Consider the following 18,120-nt stretch of genomic DNA (forward strand, 5'->3'; position numbering starts at 1 on the left):
GAGCTACCAAGGCTATGGAAGCCTCTTGAATTAGCAAACGCTGACCTTATTTAGACAACGCCATAATCAAAGTGGAAGTTCTCTCCTCCCTTCAGAGAAAGTTACCTCTTTCTTTGATGGCCAGTTCTGGAAGCATTTACTTATTGGAAGCCACTATCTGCATTTTCTAGTAGTTTTATGTGTCCTCTTTCACTTATTGCCACTAGTTCTCTGCAAAGCCAGAGGGACAGTACTGTGAGATGCTGCAACCAGTGGTCGTGACCTTAGATCTGTTTTTAAAATCAAGTGATGCCTAAAGTCACACAAAGAAACATGCAAAAGTCATGGAAAGCATGTATTATGTAAAGCTATGCAATGTCTATTGATGAGACTTTATCATAAAAAATAAAGGTCTTTAGAAGTTTCAGAAGAACAAAGTCCTTATGGGGTGTGCATTCTTCAACAAGGACGATTTGGTGTAAGATGTGATGACTGAGTACACAGTAAAGGACCTAGAAGACGAGGGGCAGATAGGAAGACACAGGGCCCTCAAGTGTGTGAAGGAGCCTGAGCAGACACCTGTGTATGAGGTTGAGCCCATCTCCGTAGAGGACCAAGATACCTATGCTCTTCCAGGCATCTTTGCCCTGGAGCTGGGGATGGGGGACAGTATCAGTCACCTGCCTGGGAGCCTCTCTAGGCCTGCTCATGATGTGGGTCCCACTGTCAAGTGAATTTGAGTCTCCTTAGAACTACTCCTTGTAGCTCAGAAGAGAAGCCAGACTTATAGAAATCTCTTCTACAGTGTTTTTCAACCTTTAGTGTGCAGTGAGGAAAGTGGATAATTCCTTATGGTGAAAGGCTGACCTGCGACTGTGGGGATTTACTAGAATCCTGGGCCTCTACATAATTAGCACACCCATCACCACCCAGCTGTAACAACCAAAATCATCTCTGGATGGCTGATTTCAGGGGAGGGGAAGTGTGGAGTGATTACACCTTAGAACACACTCATTAATCCAGCAGGAAAAGCCTGGCCATCAGTTCTGCTATAGAGCTCTTCTAATGCCCCTAATCACTGGATGTTCACACTATGGAAGCAGTACACCTGGAAAAACCATATAATCATAGAAAGAAAAAAAAATCACTAACCTAATGGAGTAAAACTGGTTAGCAATCCAACAGTCACATGGAACCAGATTAAGCTCATAACTAAACATCGCAGAGAAATGTCAAATTGAGTAAAGTTCACGGATTTGGAGAAGGAACCAAGGAAAATCAGCCAGGAACTGACACCTGATCCTTTTCCTACTTCCATATGTCTCTCCTGGTTCCAGCTCTTTAGATGAACACAGGTTACATTATGTCATTGTAATCATGGTAACCATTTCCAAATACACACATACATCAAAATGCACATAACACATACAATTGTAAGTTGTCAATAATGCTAAAATAAAACAAATAAAATATATTTACATTTTTGATGATATATACTTCGGTTCTTGGAAGATTAATATGGTAAAACTACGTAAAACATGACAGAAATTCAAAACTTGAGTAAATTAAAAGAACATTATTTTCTTGTGAAAGTTCTATAATTACTTGCCTGATTTCTTTTATAACATCTATTTCCCCACAAGTATTTAGAAGATCACCTTTTTTCATTTACTACATTCTTTGAAGCAAAATGGACTTTAATTCCACCTGTCCATAAACTCCCAAGCCCCATGGGAGAGATTTTATTTGTGGAAAATTTTCAATGAAGATCTTGAAAGGCAAGATATCAGACAAAACATTGGTGAAAACACAGGGCTTTATTTTCATGCTTAGAAGATTTTACCTGTAACATTAACACAAACACATTTCCTAATAATGACTACAGCTGACATTAGGTAACACGTAGTGTGTGCCAAGCCTTATTCTAAGGATCTGCACATTTTAACTCATTTATGCCTCACAACATTTCTAAGATTGCTCTGTTGCCATTTAAAGAGACACAGGAATAAGTCTCCTTCTAATGTTGCACAGTCAGCACCTGGTGCAGCCAGGAGACCAGAGTCGTCTTCACTTTCTGCTATTGAGATCCTAAGGGAATGGGGCTACAGCATTTGCAGAGATGTGATCCAGTGGGTAGCGTATGCTTGCTTTCTAAGAGGTGCAGCTTCCAAGAATCTCCCTTCACAACTGCACCCAGATGTCCTGGGAATGCCCAGATGGGTTTTTCCCACCTGGTCCTTGCCTTCCCTGACTTCTCTAGTTTCATTCTCACTTCCTTAATGACATGAATTCACTCAAATGCAACCTAGCCACTTCCTACCCAAAGCCTACCCTGATATTTCGGATGAAAGGAAATTTCTCCCACTCAAGTGAAAATTTTCTCTCCCTCTTCTGACTTTCCAGAGCCCATTGTGCATCAATCCTGTCCCTTCAGAACTTGCATTTACTGTATTTGCATCTCAAACCTCATGGAAATTCAAAAGAACCCAGATCTCTTCCCCCAAAAAAGGTATCTGTAGAGAATAGAACAAGGCCGGCGCCGTGGCTCAACAGGCTAATCCTCTACCTTGCGGCGCCTGTACACCAGGTTCTAGTCCCAATTGTGGCGCCGGATTCTATCCTGGTTGCCCCTCTTCCAGGCCAGCTCTCTGCTGTGGCCAAGGAGTGCAATGGAGGATGGCCCAAGTCCTTGGGCCCTGCACCCCATGGGAGACCAGGAGAAGCACCCGGCTCCTGGCTTCGGATCAGTGAGATGCGCCAGCCGCAGTGGCCATTGGAGGGTGAACCAACAGCAAAAAAGGAAGACCTTTCTCTCTGTCTCTCTCTCTCACTATCCACTCTGCCTGTCAAAAAAAAAAAAAGAATAGAACAATAATTTGGGCTCGCCTTGCAGGGCAGTGGGTTAAGCCACCACCTGCAGCTCTGGCATCCCATATGGGCCCTGGTTATAAGAATCGCAGCTGCTCCACTCCCGATCCAACTCTCAGCGACCTGCTAATGTACCTGGGAAAGCAGCAGAGGATGGCCCAAGTACTTGGCACCCTACAGGCACATGGAAAACCCAGAAGAAGCTCCTGGCTCCTTGCTTCATCTGGCCCTACCCCAGCCACTGTGGTCATTTGGGGAACAAACCAGAGTATGGAAAACCTCTCTCTCTCTCTCTCTCTCTCTCTCTCTCTCCCCCCCCCCCTCTCTCTCTCCCTGTGTGTGTGTCCCTCCCTCCCTCTCTGTAATACTGTCCTTTAAATAAATAAATAAATCTTTTTATAAATGTGCATCTTGTATATGTAAGAGGGGTTTTTTCGTGATTTCTGTGGTCTCATCATTGAGGATCCAGTCTTTCCCTTTTCCAGTCCCGTTCTGCAAATGAGAGGCAGTGTTTCTCAGGGATGATGTACCTAGGAAGGATCCTCTTGTTCCCCCTTACTCAATCTCTAGCTTTTCTCACTACGTGTATACACTAGTACTGGGGAGAAGACAGCCTGTTGTCTGTTGCCAGTTTCTGACATACTTGGAATCTCTTAGTTAGAGAATGGTGAAGTGACCAGGTGTGAATTGATGAATACAGGGTAAAATAAACATGAAATCCTAGCACCAGGCTTGGCCCAAGGCAAGGGAGGTCCCTAGTTTAGAAAAGCTCCAGGATTTGAACTATGAACATCTCACGGCAAACCAAGATGCCTCCAAAATGAGAGGCCTTCCCAAAGTTTCTGTCACTGGAAGATCTTATAACCACCTAAGACTTTGCAAAATAACAAAGTGGAAAAGGCTAACGTTCAAAGTCATGTCCAAGGTCTAACGTTAATTCTCTCTGCACTTACTCCCTGCATAGGATCTCTGTCCTTCTGGGCCCTGCACCCCATGGGAGACCAGGAGAAACACCTGGCTCCTGCCATCGGAACAGCGCGGTGCGCCGGCCGCAGCGCACTACCGCGGCGGCCATTGGAGGGTGAACCAACGGCAAAAAGGAAGACCTTTCTCTCTGTCTCTCTCTCTCACTGTCCACTCTGCCTGTCAAAAAAAAAAAAAAGTAAAAAAAAAAAAAAGGATCTCTGTCCTTCATGTGTTGTGCTATGTGAATTAATGGTATAACTAGTATTCAGACAGTACTTTATACTTTGTGTTTCTGTTTGGGTTCAAACTGTTGAAATCTTTACTTAGTATATACTAAATTGATCTTCTGTATATAAAGAGAATTGAAAATGAGTCTTGATGTGAAAGGGATGGGAGAGGGAGCAGGAGATGGGATGGCTGAGGGTGGAAGGGAGGTTATGGGGGAAAAACCACTGTAATCCAAAAGTTGTACTTTGGAAATTTATATTTATAAATAGAAGTTTAAAAAATCTTTCTACTATGTGAAAAGTGGAAAAATGTTAGCATAATATGAAAAATATGAAAAATGAGAGACACCTTGTCCCAGTATGGTGGAAAAAGTACATAGCCAAAATTTACCAGAAAAAAAAAATACATGCAATCTTCAAAAAGAAATTTCAAGGTTTTGGGTACAAATGCATGAATTACTGAGAAACATAGTTCTGAAAAACAAGTTAATAGAGTAATAGTATATTTTTAAAGAATAAATTGTCAGAAAATATGCATGTGTACATGTTGACAGGAGTTCAAATATCACTATTTCTAAAGATAAATTGCTCGCAAAATTACCCGCTTAGTCTGCACAGAGCCAGTGAATGATTTATATTTGTGGAATACTTCTCATAGCAGATGATAAGCACACGTCTGTCATACACACATAAGACCCTGAAGGACAACACCCTACTTCAGTTCCTGAATTACTTTCGGGTACCTAATCAAAATTAACTTTCTTCTAAGAGAAGGCTTGGACCAACAAACAAGGATGGTGAGCTTATTGGCCCACCTTTTTCTCCCTGGAAATATTGGTTTGTAAATAACTTTCTTTCTAGGGTGAGTTATTATTATTTGAGTCACCAGAGAACGAGCACCATAACATGTCCTATTAAAGAGAGGCAAAAAAAAAAAACCCTTTAGTGTAGGCACCTGGAACAATGTGGAGTGTTTTCAAGTGAATTAGAGAAAACCATAAGTAATCGGTATCAGGCATACTCTTGCTAAGTCCAGGGTAAAGAAACTGTCTTTTATCAACTACCAAGACCATTACTCAACTTTGGACTGAATGAAGTCATCAATAACCAACTGTTTTAAGGTTCCTACATAAGCACAAAGTTCTTCTTGTCTACCCATTCCCAAAATCATTACTGTTCTCTATACAGAACAAATTATGCTTTGTCAGTATGATGTAAGAGATATCACAAATAATTCAGACATCAATCAATTGCTTCGTAATTAAGAACAAACTCATATCTTTGGGTCTTGTATGCACTTATTTTTAACATATATGCCATGTTTGCGTTTCTTCTTTCTACTTTGTGAAACTTTATCCTTAAATAAACTTGGCTGACATTTCTATATTATACGGCTGTGTTTTTCCTCTCTTGACTCCATGTGGTCATTTCCCTTCCATTTCTTGACACCCACAAGCGCCCTTCATCCTGAGGCCTCTGAACTTTCTGTTCCTTCTGCCCAGAACACTCTTCCCAGTTCTGTCTCTGAATACTGAATATTGACCTCCCGTCATCTAGGTCTCAGGTGAATGGCACCTGTTCCTGCAGAGCTGCTTACCAGGGCCTCCTCTCACCAGTCCATCACTTCGTTGTGCTTTTGTGATTATTTTCTTGTGTTGCACAATTCTGGCGTGCTTCATTTATTCTAGGTTTGTTCATTTCCTCTATCACTAGAGAGTAAGCTCCAGAGAAGTAAAGGTCTAGCCCTACTTAATCCTATGCTGAATCTGCAGCACAGAGCACTGGTCAGTATGCAGGAGAGGCTTCATGATATGGCTAACGTTGATGGGTGTGACCGAATGATCTCCTTTCAGATGTGGCTCAACTCAGGGGCCTACCGGGTCGACGATGGAGCCGGCTCCTTCCCCCTCTGCAGCGCTGGCCGTACCGCGAGGCTCCAGGTGGGGGTCCGTGGCTTGTGTTACAGGGAGGGACATTTTCTGGGTGGCCACTCCATGATGAACGAACGTAGAATGACAAGCATATGGCTGAAGGAGGAAGTGATGTCACATTCCTGCTGAGAAGTGGGCCGGGGCTGTTCCAGGGTCTTTGAGTGACTGTTCTTGGCTAACGTAAAGTGCCTCTCCCATCCGCAGCGTCACATAACCAGTCCTGGGGAGTTTGGACGCGTCCCAGGGTGAACAAAGGTGAGTCAGGGGCTTGAAGTATGTCGTCTCCTGAATTGTTCCCTGCAATCAGGAGGGCAGGTGGTTGGCATAGCGTTGCTTTTTGCTGCTTCCACCTTGTTCCTCTTGACGTTTTATGGGGAAGAAGAGTCACCACCAGTGCAGGTGATGATTGCAAGTGGGGTGCTCTTCCTTTACCCAGCATGCCACGTTACTGTCAGATGATTAGAGTTGATAAGCTGACGCTCGGTGAAGTGTGACAGTTAATAGCATGTTAGAGTTCTGATGGCAGTTGTTGTTCTTGAAGAAATCTTGTCTCATCGTACCATTTGGAAATAACCATTTGCTCCCCTTTGCCAGGTTCTCGTGCTGATGGATTCTTCTATCCGCTGGTAAGTTGCTTTACCTGGTAACATGTGAAGTCATTATCCAAAGGGAAAGTTTACCATCATGATGCTTGTACCAGAGACTTGCTGGAGATGAATGTAAAGCTGACTTATCTCTCAGTTGCCCACTGTTGTCCAAGGTCAAATTCTGGAAATTGAAAGTGATACTTAAAAGTTGCAGTTTGCCAGGGTCTGGTGCCAATGAGGAACAGACATCCTGTCTTACTCCCTGTTTTAATCCCAGAGCCAGTAATGGTGAACCCACTGGGGTGACTGGGAGATGGGATGAGAACTGGTTCTGTAAGGAACAGTCTGAGGTGCAACAAATTCTTACACATAGCATTGACTTGGCTTTCCTGGTCATCTAATCACAGCTACATTAGGCTAGCCTTAAGCCACTCTGTATATTGTGCCAATAATTTTTTTTAATTACAGGAGGCTTCCTGTTCTGTGCTCCACTGAGAAATCTTCAGAGTAAAGAAGAGGTTAGTTGATTTTTACCCTGTTGTTTATGCCGGCAAAGTAGGCAGTTTCTGGGATGAATCAAACTAGCTCACTATGAGTGACCATGAAAACACATGAACACCTGAGAAACTGGCAAAGACAGGACTGGGGGATCCCAGTGTAGGAGGAACCTTTGACCCACACCCTTGTCTTGTCTTCAGGTGCTATCACCAGTGGCCTGCTTGTTGATTCAAAGGTGAGTAGTTCCAACATGTGTTTTAAGTCCAGTATACTGGATGACAAGAAATGCCTTTCTGGACTATGTATGATGACCTAATGGAATCTCGTTCGGCTGATGGCTTGCTGTTGAGACTCGGAAATCTGACTTCTAGGAATGGTGTCTTATGTGGGAGCAAACGTGGGGTGTAAGCAACAGTGACAGGCTCAATCTTTTTTGTTTCAGGTCCAGCACCTTGGAGCCCAGAGTGATTCCAGGTAAATAACTGCAGTGTTTCCCATTTGTGTCTGAAGTGCTATAATGAGTTTGTGCTCACTAGTGATGAGTCTGATACCGCCCCAGTCTGATCACTGTGACTGAAGGGTATTTTCTGACAGTGAGCTCAGCTAACACTAAGTGGACTGGGTAGGCTTCACAGCCTGTAGGAAGTGTTTAGACCATTGGAGTCTGGATTTTGCTTTGAAACTGACGTAGCCAGCTAGCGCTCACTAAGTAAGGTTAACCCTCCGCCTGTGGCGCTGTCACCCCGGGTTCTAGTCCCATTTGGGGCACAGGATTCTGTCCCGGTTGCTTCTCTTCCAGTCCAGCTCTCTGCTGTGGCCTGAGAAGGCAGTAAGGAAGATCTTTGTCTCTAACTCTGCTTGTCAAAAAAAAAAAAAAACTGACATAGCCTTTATAGATGTGCATTTCTTCATCTCTTGCAGGGAAACGAAGGTGAATTCCAGGCTGAAGCTACTGGTAAGCAGCCTTAAATAAAGGTGGACTACACTAAAATTTCCCAATGAGGAAGCACTCACACGTCTTACTTCCTGTCCTAGCCCCAGAGCCTGTAAAGGTGAACCCACTGGGGCTGGCTGGGAGAAAAGAGGAAAGTGTGTTCCAGAAGGAACTGTCTGAGGGACAATAAAGGCTTTTTGTACATAAGAAAAGGAGTAACTAGCACTTGCTGAAGTAGTTATTTTTTTCCAGGTCTGAAGAAAGAACAGATGCATGTAAATAAATGGTAGGTATCTATAGAAAAGAAATACCCATGGATGCTTTGATGTGTAACTATAATAAGTCATGAAAGCAAGCCTTACGATAACTGAAGGATAGCATTGTAAATCCAAGGGGCACAACACTGATACATTTGATGTCCATGTGTGCCTTCAGTAAGAAAACTTTTCTTTTCCTTTTGCAGGACTCCAGTATTGCAGGATGTCAGAAGTGAAATCTTCAAATCCCCCTTCCTAATAAAGCTGCTTTCCTTCTTAACCTATGCTGTGATTCATGTCTTGGCATTGAAGTGGATAAACTGCCATGATTTGTTGGTGGGGAGGTAGAATCTGAAGGGCAGGCCAGTGCTGCAGCTCAATAGGCTAATCCTCCACCTGTGGTGCCAGCACCCCGGGTTCTGTCCCGGTTGTTCCTCTTCCAGGCCAGCTCTCTGCTATGGCCCGGGAATGCAGTGGAGGATGGCCCAAGTGCTTGGGCCCAGCACCTGCATGGGAGACCAGAAGCACCTGCCTTTGTATCAGCGCAGTGCACTGGCCGCAGCACGCCAGCAGTGGCAGCCATTGGAGGGTGAACCAACAGCAAAGGAAGACCTTTCTCTGTCTCACTATCCACTCTGCCTGTCAAAAAAAAATCTGAAGGGCAGACATTTCATTTGGTTCATTCCCAAATGTGGGCCGAGGCTGAGCCAGGCAGGACCCTAGAGTTCTGGAAGTCTCCCATTGAGTGCAGGTAACCCCTGTACCTGGGCTGTTACTGCCCACCAGGGAGCCCCCTAGAAGGTGACCAAGACAAGGAGCTGACGCCTAACCTGAAGTTCTTACAAGTCCCTCAGAACTGTCTCAGCAACCCAGGCTGAGGTTCCAGTCACAGTTTGGCCTGGTGATTGGTGTTGCAGCTAAATCCATCCACTGGTTCACACACCAAATGGCTGTTCGACCAGGCTGGGGCCAGAAGCCAGGTCTCCTGCGTGGCAGGGGCCCAATCCCTTTGGCCGTCTTTTTGAGTTTTCCCAGGCCATCGGGAAGCTGGATCAGGAGTAGGGCAGCTGGGACATGTGTTTTTGTAGTTTTTGTTTCCAGTGTGAAGATTTCTATGAGAAGTGGGACCTCCCTTGGTAACTGCAATTGGGCACCTGGTGGGAATGGTTCTTTTTTTAAAGATTTATTTACTTCAAAGTTGGTTACACAGGGAGGTCTTCCACCTGATGATTCACTCCCCAATTGGCCACAATAGCCGGAACTGCCTATCAGGAGCCAGGAGCTTCTTCCAGGTCTCCCACACAGGTGCAGGGGCACAGGGCCTTGGACCATCTTATATTGCTTTCCCAGGCCATAGCAGAGAGCTGGATCAGAAGTGGAGCAGCCGGGTCTTGAACCAGCGTCCATATGGGATATCAGTGCTTCAGGCCAGGGCATTAACTTGCACTGCAGAGCCGGCCCCAAGGGAATGGGTTTATGGTAGTATTTGGGTTTGTTTTGGTTTTTGCAAATCGAGAGTGTAGTAGTTCAAGTGAGTGACTAAAATTTAGTCCCCAAGATGTTTCCTATTCACCTGGTTTTCCATTTTCCAAGTCTGCTCTAAAAATTTTACTGGGGGCCAGAGCTGTAGTATAGCAGGTAAAGCTGCCACCTGCAATGCCAACATCCATATGGGTGCCAGTTTGAAACCTGGCTGCTCCACTTCTGATCCAGCTCCCTGCTATGGCCTAGGGAAGCAGTAGAAGATGGCCCAAATCCTTGGGACCCTGCACACGCATGGGGGGATCCTGAGGAAGCTCTTGGCTCCTGGCTTTGGATTGGCACAGCTCCAGTCATTGTGGCCAATTGGGGAGTGAAACAGCAGATGGAAGACCTCTGCCTCTCCTTTCTCTGTGTAGCTTTGACTTTAAATCTTTTTTTAAAAATTAATTTTAAAAAATTAAGTCACAAGTTAACGACTTTATGCGAAGACATGAAGACTGGCTCAGTGGGTTAGGCTGCCACTTGACACCTGTATCCCATATTGGAAGGCCAGTTCAAGTCCTAGCTGCTCTGGTTCCAATCCAGCTTGCTGCTAATGTATCTGAAGCATCCAGATGGAGTTCCTGGCTCTTGGCATTGCCCAACCCCAGCTACTGCAGGCATGTGGAATAAACCAGGAGATGGAAGAGCTCCATCTCCCTCTCTGGCTCTCAAATCTTAAGAACCAAGACATGGCAATATGGAGAAATGGAGGACAGGCCTGGAGTGAGGCCTGCCTCCCCATATTTCTCTACACTGATGACTCAGACTATAATGTCTCTAGCATGCCCTCCTCTCCGAGTTCCTGACATACCTAACTGCCCAATTGACTGTTTCAGCTCCTTAGTTCCCTGCCCATGTCTGCCTTCATCTCCAACCACCATCTGACCACCTCAATAAATAGCACCAGGAGCTGGTGTTTGTGGGGAAATTAGGCACAGGAGGCAATTCAAAGATGGCGCCTGCAGGGAAATTAGGCACACATGGCAATTCAAAGATGGCGCCCAAAGGAAGTAAGGTGGGCGGTATCCAAAGTTGTCTACCACCAAAGCTGATCGCCTGTGCAGCATCAGGGGAGGTGACGACAACTGATGATGAGTGTACAGACATATGTCTGGTCCTGTAAAAAGTCACCCCATAAAGTGACCTTTTCAGTAATTGGTTGGTCCTTATGCCCGGCCCCAATAATCCTGTGGTCTTGTGCTTTAAAAGGCTTTGCTACACGTGCAATAAACCAAGTTCTTGCTTGCTTGACTTGACTCCCCGCTGCGTCTGTCTCCGGGATCGGGAGGCTGGGGAACGGGCGAGCGGCACACTTACCTTTCTTCAGACCCAGTCCATCCTCGTTCAGGTGGACTAAGACCCCGCACCGTTAAGCAGCAGGTAAAGCCACTACCAGTGACACCAGCTTCCCATACTAAAGTGCCAATTTGAGTCCCAGTTGCTCTATTTCTAATCCAACTCCTTCTGAATGTACCTGGGTGAGCAACAGATGATGGATGGCCCAAGCACCTGGGCCCCAGCCACCCACATGGGAGACCCAAATAGAGTTCCTGTCTCCTGGTTTCAACCCTGGCCCAGCCCTGACCATTGTGGCCATTTGGGGAGTGGACTGGGAGATGGAAGACCTCTCTCCATCTCCCTCTCTGCCACTGTACCTTTCAAATAAAATAGGTTAAAAAAAAAAAAAGGCACCAGCACCAACAAGCTGCTCCTACTCCATTCTAAACTCTTAACCTCAGCCATGTATTCCCCAGAGAGACCAAGGCCTTGCTCTTGCATTCACTGACTGCTGTTTGGTTATATCTCAAAGGAAGGAAACAAGCCAGCCAATAATCAGTGAGGGTCATTTGAAATAATGCAGTGGTTGTCACAACTTGGGAGTAGGGGGTGGGCAACTGGCCAGGAATGCTGCTAAACACCAGAGTGCACAGGACAGCCCCTCTCCCTCAACCCCCAAGCAGTGAATTACCAGTCCAAAATGTCAACTGCACTGGGTTCCAGACACCCTGAGACTGATAATAAATGCTGGGAGGAAGACACTGTGATGCAGTAAGAAGGCATATCTTAGGCATGGGTATTTGACCTCATGGGTAAGACTTCAGAAGCCTGCATCCCATATCAGATGGCCTGGGACTGGGTTCCACCCCTGCTTTCCATTCCAGTTCAACAGCCAGGGCTGGGCCTGGGATGCCCACATCCCATATTAGACTGCCTGACTGCAGCTCTGGCTGCTCTGTGCTTCTGATCCAGCTAATGGAGCTGATGGTGGCCCCAACGTTTGGGTTCCTGTTTTTTAAGATTTATTTTACTCATTTGAAAGACAGAGTTACAGAGATAGAAGAGAAGGAGAGAGAGATACCTTCTATCTGCTGGTTCATTCCCCCAATGGCTGCAACAGCCAGGTCTGGGCCAAGCAGAAGCCAGGAGCCTGGAACTCCTGCATCTTCCACAGGGGTGGCAGGGGTCCAAGCATTTGGACCATCCTCTGCTGCTTTCCCAGGCACTTTAGCAGGAAGCTGGATCACAAGTGGAGCACCTGGGACTCAAACCAGCATCAAATGGGATGCCAGCTTCACAGGTGGTGGTTTAACCCACTGCATCACAAAACTGGCCCCAGTACTTGGGTCCACGTCACCCACGTGACAGGTGTTTGGGGAGTGAACCAGCTGACAGAAGACCCTTTTATTTTTTTCTGTCTCCCCCTCCCTCTCTGTCATTCTTTCAAATATATATATATATATATATAATATTTATATAAATATATATTTTAAATAAGGGTTGAGAGGGCCAGTTCTATAGCACAGCAGGTCAAGCCACTGCCTGCAGTGCTGGCATCCCACATGGGTGTTGGTTCAAGTCCTGGCTGCTCCACTTCCAATCCTGCTCCCTGCTAAAGGTCTGGGGAAACAACAGAAGATAGACTAAGTGCTTGGATTCCTGCACCCATATTGGAGACACAGAAGAAGCTCCAGGCTCCTGGCTTTAGCCTGGTCCAGCCTCAGCCATTGTGGCCATTTTGGGAATGAACCAGTGGATGGAAGAGCTTGCTCGCTCGCTCGCTCTCTGCCCTCTGCCACTCTGTAACTCTGCCTTTCAAGTAAGTAAATAAGTCTTAAAAAAAAAAAAAAAAGATTGAAGGGAGGTTTTAAAGACAATCAATTGTAATGCCAGCATTCCGTGTGAGCACTGCACCAACATGGAAGATCATGATGGATTTCCTGGCTTCTGCTTGGCCCAGCCCTAACCATTGCAGCCATTTGGGGAGTGAAGCAGTAGGTGGATCTCTCTCTCTCTCTCTCTCTCTCTCTCTCTCTCTCTCTCCCTCCCTCCCTCCTTCCCTCTCTCTCTCTCTCTCTCTCTCCCTCCCTCCCTCCCTCCTTCCCTCTCTCTCTCTCTCTCTCTCTCTCTCCCTCCCTCCCTCCTTCCCTCTCTCTCTCTCTCTCTCTCCCTCCCTCCCTCCCTCCTTCCCTCTCTCTCTCTCTCTCTCTCTCCCTCCCTCCCTCCCTCCTTCCCTCTCTCTCTCTCTCCCTCTCCCTCTTTCTCCCTCTCTGTGTATCTCTGCCTTTCAAATAAATAACTTTTTAAAAGAAAATTAAAACTCAGTTAATTAATTTGAGAGACAAAAAGGATCTCCATCCACTGATCCATTCCCCAAATGCCCACAAGGGCCCAGGCAGAGCCAAAGCCAGTAGCCGGACTCAAACCAGGAATCCCACAAGGGTAGCAGGAACCAACCACCTGGCAATTTAAGACATATCAGTTTCATGAAAATAAACCGTGAATTTAACAAATTTTTAAAGGATTTATGTATTTATTTACAAGATTTATGTATTTACTTTAAAGGCAGAATTACGGAGAGGCAGAGGCAAAGAGAAAGCGAGAGGTCTTCCATCCACTAGTTCACTCCCCAAATGGCCGCAAAAGCTGGAGCTGGGTGGATCCGAAGCCAAGAGCTTCTTCCAGGACTCCCTTGTGGGTGCAGGGGCTCAAGGACTTGAGCCATCTTCTACCGCTTTTCCAGGCCATAGCAGAGAGCTGGATCAGAAGTGGAACAACTAGGACTAGAACCAGTACCCATAAGGGATGGCAGCTCTACAGGCAGCGGCTTCACCCACTATGCCACAGCACCAGCCCCTATGTATTTATTTGAAAGACAGAGTTATATATAGAGAGAGATCTTCCATCCACTGGTTCACTCACCAAATGGCGGAAACAGCCAGCACTGGCTCAGGCAGAAGCCAGCAACAGGAGCTTTATCCAGGTCTCCCACACCGGTGCAGAAGCCCAAGTACTGGGGTACGCTAGCAGGGAGCTAGACGGGAAGTGGAGCAGCCAGGACTTCAACTGGCTCCCATATGAGACGTCAGCATCACAGGTGGTGGCCCAACCCACTACACCACAACACTGGCTCCATGCATTTAACAATGGAAGTGTACTCCCATGGAAAGACTGTTCTTCCCCGGGCTCTCTTCACCTCTCATCCAAGCCAGGGAGTCTCTGTGAGCTCTTCTCTTCTCTCCATCTTGCTACCACAGCTGCCCTGTCATGTCCTGCCTGGGGGAGCCCAGGGATCTTCTCCAGGTTTCCCCCCAGTAGACTATCAACGTCAGGAGGGCAAGTCCACATGTGATTTTGTCATTGTACAACGTGTGCTCAATATGCACAAACACATGGATACGGGTTCTTATGGGACTCACCGTCAGCCTCCGGTCCCACTGCAGTGAGAAGCAGGGGTAGCATCTCCTCACTCCCCTTTGCTGTGAGGAAGAAGAGGGGAAGTGCTGGCTGCTGGGACACGCCTGGAGAACTGCCTGTGCTCCTGGATTTTGCCCACCTCCTGCACACCTGGCTGTAGCTGGGGCAGAAGGAATGAAGTGCTGGGGCCGGCGCTGTGGCTCAGTGGGTTAAAGCCTCAGCCTGCAGTGCCAGCATCCCAGCACGCAGGTTAAAAAAAAAAAAAAAAAAAAAAAAAAAAAAAAGAATAAAGTCCCCTCTGCCAGGAAGCCTTGCAGAACCTGGAAAAGGTTGGGATTGAAAGAAACTGAATTTTGCTTTTGTCCTTGTATTAATTTCTTTAGAACATTTTTTTTTTTTTTTCTTTTGGAGAGGGAGGGAGAGAAAGCAAGCAAGCCAGCCTGTCTGCATTCAAGCCACAATGTGGCCCACGTTCACCAGGCAAGGATGAGAGGCTATGAGGGGCCAGGTTCTCATGATAGGACTGCAACTACAAAGTGTCTGATAATCTACACTTTTAGGTCCCTGGGCTCAGGCGTCTTTATTAAGGATGCTTTAGTCTCAGTCTCTGCTAGAAACGGGGGGTGTGGGGTCACCCCCAGCCCCTCAGGTCTTCCCAGACTTGCTGTCTCGGAGGAAGGAGGCAGGCCGCCAGCTCCCCTCTAAACACAGCTGTGAGCTGGGCTCATGCTGGGGCGGGGGCAGCAAAGCAGAACGCCCCCAGACCCAGCCCCCAGCCCGAACTTGAGGGGCCGCGAAGCCATGGCCAAAGCCTCCCCCGACAGCTCTGCTGGTGCACCATGCACTGCTCTGAGCGCGTCATGATCTCCGCTCCCTCCATCACCTCCACCCTCCCACAGCCAGGTTTTGTTTTTTTTGTTTTTTTTTAGGGACCCAATGCAACCTTTTAATTCAAAGCAGAGTCCCCTGCCAGCACTGTCTCACACACACACAAGTGGAAAGGGATGCCAGGGCCCGGGCAGGAACCAAACCCAGACCTGGGTGGGAAAAAAAAAAAAAAATATATATATATATATATACACACACACACATATATATGTGTATATATATATAATTATATACACATATATATGTGTGTGTGTGTATATATATATAATTATATACACATACGATTGGGAGAGAAGAAAAGCCAGAGTGAGAGCAGGGAGGGCAGAGAGTGAGGTGAGGAAAGCAGCCGGGGGTGCCCCAATAATGACATTCTTCAGAGTTCTAGTTTGCACACCAGGCAGGTGCTGGGGATCAGCAGGTTAGGCATCCTCTTAGGAGCCAGCCTCCTACGTTGGAGCGTCTGGTTCAGTCCCAGCTCCTCGGCTTCCCATCCAGCTTCCCAGTGTGCGTCCTGCAAGGCAGCCGATGATGGATGATGGCTCAAGTACTTGGGTCCCTGCCAGACACGCGGGAGACTTGGACTGAGTGCTGGGCTCCTGGCTTCTGTCTGACAAATCCTGGCCATGCCAAGCTTTTGGGAAGTGAACTCGCAGATGGGGGCTCTCCCACGACAGGATCTCCATTTCCAAGCGAGGCTGAGCTCCACATGTATATGAAATCAGTTTCCAAGGGAACAGGACCTGAAGTCCCTTCTGAGCCCCGGATGGCTTGATATAACCCTCTGCAAACAACTAAGCTTTGCTGTTGAGTGATTTTTTGAAAACTGCTTCAATGAGGGGTCCCTACGCTTGCCTCCCTCATCCAAGCCCAGCGCTGAGGGGGCGCCAGGGCCGGGGCCCTCCCCTCCTGTCTCGCACCTCTGGTCTGGCCTTTAAGAACTCGGGACCTTTCTCGCTTTGTGACCCGCCCGGCAGCCAGCGGCGGGGTCGGGGCGGGAGCTCCAGGTCGGCGGATCCGGCACCAGGCCCAGCTCCCCCGGCAGCTCCGGGCCAGCGGGCGGCGGGCGCATCGCCCCGGGGTCCTCAGTTCTGACAATCCCGCCGAGAGTCCGTGCTCCGACCCCCACGCAGCAGAGCCCAAGAGCCCAAGGAACAAGGCCCAGGTCACCAAGTCAGGAAGTGGCGAGCGGGGATCCCGGCCCGTGCTCTGGTACCGAGCTTACAGATCCGGGAGAGGGGCCGCGCCATAGGGCGCCCCTGGGGAGACCAACGCCACCATCCGGGAGAAAAAGGCTACATGCGGGCAATGAAGTCGCGACTGGCATGACGACCAATCCCAAGAATGTATAAACGCGGGGGGGGGGCGGGGATATGCAAAATAACCTGAGCAGCAAACCCGCTGGCGAAGCAATAAAGGACTTTATTTAATGACTTTTTTCAAATATATCGTTCCTTTTATAAGTTAAAAACAATGAAAAATTTATTTTAAGAAGACTACGTATCAAAATGGAATTTAATCTTTGCGCTATGAAAATCATCACAACTGTAATAGCTGCAGGAAAGACAGGGCTGCCTGGCAGTCAGTGAGCACAGTATCGCTTCTCGGCCTTTTGGCTAAGATCAAGTGTAGTATCTGTTCTTATCAGTTTAATATCTGATACGTCCTCTATCCGAGGACAATATATTAAATGGATTTTTGGAACTAGGAGATGGAATAGGAGCTTGCTCCGTCCACTCCACGCATTGGCCTGGTATTGCAGTACTTCCAGGAGCGGTGCACCCCCCTCGGGGGAATAAAGTGGTTAAATAACAGACTTTTATTTTTCTTTTTAGCTCTCCTGAAACATGTCGCTTTTTAAACTGTAAGGTAAGAGCTGTGTAGCACGGTGTTTAGCGACAAATACATGTTCTCTTTTATATGCAGCTTCAGGGTTTTGTGTACCTCAGAATTGCAGAAAAAACAGTTTAGATGCTCAATTTTTTAAACCTCTGCCGCCCGCGCCCACGTGGGAGACCAGCAAGAAGCGGCTGGCTCCTATTTAATTCTTGGAACCTTGGAGCCGTTGGGAGAGAGAGACAGAGAGAAAGGTCTTCCTTTGCCGTTGGTTCACCCTCCAATGGCCGCCGTGGCCGGCGCATCGCGCTGATCTGAAGGCAGGAGCCAGGTGCTTTTCCTGGTCTCCCATGCACGTGCAGGGCCCAAAGACTTGGGCCATCCTCCACTGCACTCAGCAGAGAGCTGGATTGGAAGGGGAGCAACGAGGACAGAATCCGGTGCCCTGACCGGGACTAGAACCCGGTGTGCCGGCGCCGCAAGGCGGAGGATTAGCCTAGTGAGCCGCGGCGCCGGCCAGTAATCTCTTTTTTTAAACATTTATTTGAGGTCTTCCACCTGCGGGCCCAACGACCGAGGCAGGGCCAGGCCGAAGCCAGAGCTCCTCCCGGTCTCCCACGTCGGACCGCCCTCCGCTGCCTGCTGGCCTCCAAGCGGGGCCCATGGGGATGCGGGCCTGGGGCCCTGCAGGCCCGGGCTTTTACTCGCTGAGCGCTGGAGTCGGACTGGGGGTGAAGCTTGCTTCTCAAGCATGCGATGCCTCACCCAAACAAAGTCGGTGGTCGTGCGATTTCAGAGCGGGCGTCCCTCGAGGGAGCTAAGGACACACTGCAGTGTATCCTGGGGGAATCTGCTCCTGTTCCAAATTTGAGCTGATGCGAGGAACTAACTCCACTGTGCGACAGAGCTGTCTTGGGGCCCTCGGCTTCGCTT

The 18,120-nt window shown here is 47.7% G+C and overlaps 1 long non-coding RNA gene and 8 other non-coding genes across 9 annotated transcripts; all 9 read left to right on the forward strand.

Moving 5' to 3' along the window:
• The first annotated feature begins 5,871 nt into the window (after positions 1-5,871).
• On the forward strand, positions 5,872-8,527 carry LOC133764146 (uncharacterized). Its single transcript, XR_009866436.1, has 9 exons — positions 5,872-5,980; positions 6,176-6,226; positions 6,566-6,597; positions 7,027-7,076; positions 7,257-7,291; positions 7,499-7,530; positions 7,978-8,011; positions 8,243-8,276; positions 8,454-8,527. It is a non-coding gene; the product is annotated as an uncharacterized LOC133764146 (long non-coding RNA).
• On the forward strand, positions 6,030-6,105 carry LOC133764937 (small nucleolar RNA SNORD27). Its single transcript, XR_009866505.1, has one exon. It is a non-coding gene; the product is annotated as a small nucleolar RNA SNORD27 (small nucleolar RNA).
• LOC133764936 (small nucleolar RNA SNORD28) lies at positions 6,422-6,496 on the forward strand. Its single transcript, XR_009866504.1, has one exon. It is a non-coding gene; the product is annotated as a small nucleolar RNA SNORD28 (small nucleolar RNA).
• LOC133764942 (small nucleolar RNA SNORD22) lies at positions 6,788-6,912 on the forward strand. Its single transcript, XR_009866510.1, has one exon. It is a non-coding gene; the product is annotated as a small nucleolar RNA SNORD22 (small nucleolar RNA).
• LOC133764935 (small nucleolar RNA SNORD29) lies at positions 7,122-7,186 on the forward strand. The gene has a single exon (XR_009866503.1). It is a non-coding gene; the product is annotated as a small nucleolar RNA SNORD29 (small nucleolar RNA).
• Positions 7,357-7,425, forward strand: LOC133764938 (small nucleolar RNA SNORD30). Its single transcript, XR_009866506.1, has one exon. It is a non-coding gene; the product is annotated as a small nucleolar RNA SNORD30 (small nucleolar RNA).
• LOC133764939 (small nucleolar RNA SNORD31) lies at positions 7,585-7,654 on the forward strand. The gene has a single exon (XR_009866507.1). It is a non-coding gene; the product is annotated as a small nucleolar RNA SNORD31 (small nucleolar RNA).
• Positions 8,050-8,175, forward strand: LOC133764941 (small nucleolar RNA SNORD22). The gene has a single exon (XR_009866509.1). It is a non-coding gene; the product is annotated as a small nucleolar RNA SNORD22 (small nucleolar RNA).
• An 8,420-nt stretch (positions 8,528-16,947) lies between the features above and the next one.
• Positions 16,948-17,138, forward strand: LOC133765000 (U2 spliceosomal RNA). Its single transcript, XR_009866557.1, has one exon. It is a non-coding gene; the product is annotated as a U2 spliceosomal RNA (small nuclear RNA).
• The last annotated feature ends 982 nt before the right edge of the window (positions 17,139-18,120 follow it).

This window comes from Lepus europaeus, chromosome 7 (genome assembly GCF_033115175.1).
Source record: "Lepus europaeus isolate LE1 chromosome 7, mLepTim1.pri, whole genome shotgun sequence".
Classification (NCBI taxonomy): Eukaryota; Metazoa; Chordata; class Mammalia; order Lagomorpha; family Leporidae; genus Lepus; species Lepus europaeus.